The 5,142-nt window shown below is 49.1% G+C and overlaps 1 long non-coding RNA gene across 1 annotated transcript; it reads left to right on the top strand.

Moving 5' to 3' along the window:
• Positions 1-260: 260 nt before the first annotated feature.
• LOC147980223 (uncharacterized) lies at positions 261-3,424 on the top strand. The gene is made up of 3 exons (XR_015619172.1): positions 261-580; positions 1,747-1,810; positions 3,128-3,424. It is a non-coding gene; the product is annotated as an uncharacterized LOC147980223 (long non-coding RNA).
• Positions 3,425-5,142: the final 1,718 nt, after the last annotated feature.

The raw sequence follows: 5,142 nt of genomic DNA, 5'->3' as shown, positions 1-5,142 counted from the left end.
ACTACTAAATTAAAGTGCCAAATTAATTGTGGCAGAAGCCTAATTATAAATAATAATTTAGGAGTAGCATTATATTTTAAAGATCTAAAATGTAAAATGAAACTAAAAGAAAATAGAAAAGGATAAAACAAACAAAAAAACAAAAGCAAAGCCCCCCTCCTCCACTGGGCCCCTGGCCCAAATGGGCCAACCAGCCCAGCCGCCAACCCCACTCCTCTCCTTATCCTCTCACCCCCGCAGCCCACACCCCACTCGCACCCACTTTCCCTCCCCCACGTTCTCTCTCTCTCCCACTCCCGATCCAATCGGGACCGGGATCGATCCCGCCCGGCGCTGCCCATCACCGCCGCCCGAAGCCACCTCGTGGCGCCCATCCCCGACGCCGCCCCGCCCTGTCACCGCCTCCTCCTCACCTCACCCCCGAGTCGCCCCGACGCCCGTCCGCGCGCCGCCCTCGATCTGGAGCTGGGACTCGGTCCTGACGCCGCAGCCGCTTGGAGTCCCCCTCGCCGGACCACGTCCTCGTCCCCTCCTCGTGCCGCTTCATCAAGCCTCACCGCCCCCGTTCCTCTACGCGCCCGTGAGCTCACCCTCCTCCCTCCCCTGGCTTCAGCCATCTCCCGACGTCGCTAGCGCCCGCACGCCCCGGACCCTGCAGCTATACGCGCTCGCGTCGTCCTCGGCCGCTCCCGATGCGCACTCACCTCGTCCTTCGCCGCATGCACACCCATACCCATTGATCTGGCGCGCCGTTGCCACGCCCGGCATCGCCGGCGGCCCCGCGCGGGCTCGTGCCCGTCCAGTCGCGCCCCTGGCCTCGCTGCGCGCCCATCGCTCGCGTCCGCTAATGTCCGCCGCGCCCCGGCCGAACCCCGTCGCAGTCGAGCCCACCGCGGGCCTATTCGCCGATCTGCCGCCCCTGTCTCGCGCCCGCGATCCACCGCACCGCGCGCCGTCCGGCCCCCGTCGCCGGGACACACGCTCGTGCCCCCGCCGCGGCCCTGGCTGGCCTGGGCCAGCACACAGTCGGGCCGGCGCCCAGCGCCCGCTGCCCGCTAGCGCCCAGTGCCCGCTTGTGGCCTGGCCTATGACACTGGGCCCCACTCCCCTGTTTACGTAAAAAAATTAATTAATTAATTAATTAAGATTAATAATAGTAATGAATTTTAATAAATTATTTATTTATTTATTTAATTAATTAAGATAATTAATTAACTTAATTAATTATGTTAATTAATCTAATTAACCTTAATTAACTGATTAGACAAACAGTCTATGAGTATGGGACCCACCTGTCGGCTTGACTGGTCAACTGTCAAAGCTGACAGCTGACATCACCCTGACACTGACGTCATAATAGCATTTTCTATTTTAATTAATTCTGATAATTCTAAAAGTGATTTAAATCTTTTAAAATCAATATAAAATAAACCGTAGCTCGGATGGAAAACTTTGTATATGAAAGTTGCTCAGAATGACGAGACGAATCCGAATACACAGCTCGTTTGTCCGCCACACATCCCTAGAATAGCGAACACGCAACTTTCCCCCTCCAGTTCATCTGCCCGAAAACACGAAACACCGGGAATACTTTCCCGGATGTCCCCCTCCCCTTCGCCAGTAGCACCTAGTACTGCATTAGGTCACCTCTAGCACCACGTATTGCCATGTTATGCTTTGTGATGCTTTGATTGCTCTATTATTTATTGTGTTCCCCTCCGTTACTTCTTTCCGGTAAACCCCGAGACCGATGTCGGTACCTCTGTGATCGACTACATCGACGACGAACCCTTCTTCCCAGAGCAACCAGGCAAGCCCCCCCCCCTTGATCACCAGATATCACCTACTCTTCTCTCTACTGCTTGCATTAGAGTAGTGTAGCATGTTACTGCTTTCCGTTAATCCTATCCCAATGCATAGCCTGTCTTTGTTGCTACAGTTATTGATAACTTACCTGCAATCCTAAATGCTTAGTATAGGATGCTAGTTTATCATCAGTGGCCCTACATTCTTGTCCGTCTGCCATGCTATACTATCGGGCCGTAATCACTCGGGAGGTGATCACGGGTATATACTTATACATATTAGATGATGCTTGTGGCGACTAAAGACGGGTCGGCTCGTAGAGTACCCGCGAGTGATTCATGGATTGGGTCCGAAAGGACGTTTGTCCCAACGGCCCTCTAAGTGGATCTTTGTGGCAGAGTGACAGGGTAGGTTGAGACCACCTAGGAGAGAGGTGGGCCTGGCCCTGGTTAACGTTCGCGGTTATTTCAAAATAACACGCTTAACGAGATCTGGGTATTTGATCTGAGTCTGGCCACTGGCCTATACGCACTAACCAACTACGCGGGAACAGTTATGGGCACTCGACGTCATGGTATCAGCCGAAGCCTTCGTGATGTCAGCGACTGAGCGGCACACGCCGGGTTGGACTGGAACGCCTGCTCTTGTATAAGGGAGGCTAGGCCTACTTGCTGGCCGCGTACGCAACGTGCAGGTGTGCAATGGGCGATGGGCCTAGACCCCTCCGCCATAGGATTTAGACCGGCGTGTTGACCTCTCTGTTGTGCCTAGGTAGGGCTGCGACGTGTTGATCTTCCGAGGTCGGGCATGACCCAGAAAAGTGTGTCCGGACAAAGGGGATCGAGCATGTCGGGAAATGTGGTGCACCCCTGCAGGGAAGTTTATCTATTCGAATAGCCGTGTCCCTCGGTAAAAGGACGACCCGGAGTTGTACCTTGACCTTATGACAACTAGAACCGGATACTTAATAAAACACACCCTTTCAAGTGCCAGATACAACCGGTGATCGCTCTCTCACAGGGCAACGAGGGGAGGATCATCGGTTAGGATTATGCTATGTGATGCTACTTGGTGAACTTACCATCTACTCTCTTCTACATGCTGCAAGATGGAGGTTACCAGAAGCGTAGTCTTCGATAGGACTAGCTATCCCCCTCTTGTTCTGGCATTTTGCAGTTCAGTCCGCAGATACTATCCTTTTCATTGATACCGATGCATACTTAGTATAGATCTGATGCTTGCGAGTACTTTGGAGGAGTACTCACGGTTGCTTTGCTACCCCTTTCCCCCCTTCTTTCTTCTTTCCGCTTGTTGCAACCAGTTGGTGGATCCCAGGAGCAAGGAGCCACCGTCGATGGTTACTTCTGCCCCGACGGAGCCTACTACTATGTGAACACTGCCGACGACCAGGAGTAGTTAGGAGATCCCAGGCAGGAGGCATGCGCCTCTTTCGATCTGTATCCTAGTTTGTGCTAGCCATCTTATGGCAACTTGTTTATCTTATGTCTGTACTCAGATATTGTTGCTTCCGCTGACTCTTGTGTATTCGAGCTGATGTATTCGAGTGCTCGAGGCCCCTGTCTTGTAATATAAAGCTTGTAATTTTAATTTGTGTCTAGAGTTGTGTTGTGATATCTTCCTGTGAGTCCCTGATCTTGATCGTACACATTTGCGTGTATGATTAGTGTACAGTCAAATCGGGGCGTCAAAAGTTGGTATCAGAGCCGACTGCCTGTAGGAGTCCCCCTTCCACACTCCCTGGCCGAAGTCGAGTCTAGACATTACAAAACTTTTACTAACATGGTTGTGTGTCTTACGGGCCCACGTTGCCATTGGGTGGTCGTAGGATCTTTTATTCCTCGACCTATACTCTGGGGCTCTAATCTCTCTTCTATTCGGGTTAAATGATTGCTAACTCTAACTCTAGGTTCTCGTAAATACTTTATCCCGGAGAGCCCCTCGGTCCGAACGATCGCTTGCTTCACCAGAAGATTCCGAAGACACTCTACGATGTTCTCTCGAGACTATGTGCCATCGCTTTTACAATTCCCTATCACCGATGTATCCTTATGGATAACTTCCTACATTTGTCGTTCATACATTCATCCCCAGTTGATCTTGTTATTACAAGATACACCTAAATTATCTCTACTGTTCCGAGAATACTTGTGCCTAACGCCTTGTAGTTCTTTGCCACCTTAATACCCCTACGAATAATTTCTCACTCTTACCGAGTATCCGCTCATCCCCAGATGATTCATGTATTTCGCAAAAGTCTTCGTAATACCATTCGGTCTTCCGGAAATCCTGAGAAGCCTATTGCTTCTGGAATTCTTGCTTGCTTGCATTATGGTTAATGCCATAAATCTCGTGATCTTATTGGCACCTCTTGTCATTTGCATTTTGAGTTTGTTGATTCAATATGTTGCGAATGCTCGCGATCCTCAATCAGATCCTAGAATTCATCCTTCTGGCTCAGACGCATTCTAAACATGAGTTGGATCTCGACCAATCAAATTGCCATCGATTGTACCCCTAAGGCTATTCAACTTATACATCCTTAATCAGAGCGTTTGCTTCTGATCCCGTGATTTGGAAATCATAATTCCTTTGCATTTGAGCTTTGAGTTAGTCAGTTGTTTCTATAATCCGATCTCCTTGCATTCTTTCTTTCTCTGGTTGAGTACCGATGCTCACATCAGATCCCTTGTGGACCACCGGCTCCTTTGTTGGATTTTATCCGACAGCATCCTTCGTATTCAATAAGCTTGTGAGCCGTTCCTAGGGTAAATTATATCCTTTGCTTGTCAACCATGCTAAACTTTCGAGCTTGTATTATTTAATCCTGAAGTTTGTGGTATATGTTTCCACGATGCCCCGATGGGTTGAACCTATGCCTTCCTTAATCCGTGTGAACCCGAAAGATTTCATGGGTCATACTTATCTGGTATTGCACCAGGTAAAAGTTTTCAACAACTAATGTCATTCTCGAAATACGAGAGGTGAATGAAAGGTTATGCGTTGAATAAGTGGGAGTCAACCTTGAACCTTGTGTTAATGGTTACTTATGTATATTTGAGCTAATGTATTCGAGCCCTCGAGGCCCCTGGCTTGTAATATAAAGCTTGTATTATTTTAATTTGTGTCTAGAGTTGTGTTGTGATATCTTCCCGTGAGTCCCTGATCTTGATCGTACACGTTTGCTTGTATGATTAGTGTACGGTCTAATCGGGGGTGTCACAATGCTTTTCCCCAAAAATAAGCATTTCATATTTCTTTTTGACAGTAGGCAGAGGTATTTGAAAACTTCCAATAGTGATTGTCGGAGATTTTTCA

This window comes from Triticum urartu, chromosome 3A (genome assembly GCF_056163025.1).
Source record: "Triticum urartu cultivar PI428250 chromosome 3A, HENAU_Tu73, whole genome shotgun sequence".
In the NCBI taxonomy this organism is placed as follows: Eukaryota; Viridiplantae; Streptophyta; class Magnoliopsida; order Poales; family Poaceae; genus Triticum; species Triticum urartu.
This window is presented reverse-complemented; position numbering and strand designations above follow the sequence as displayed.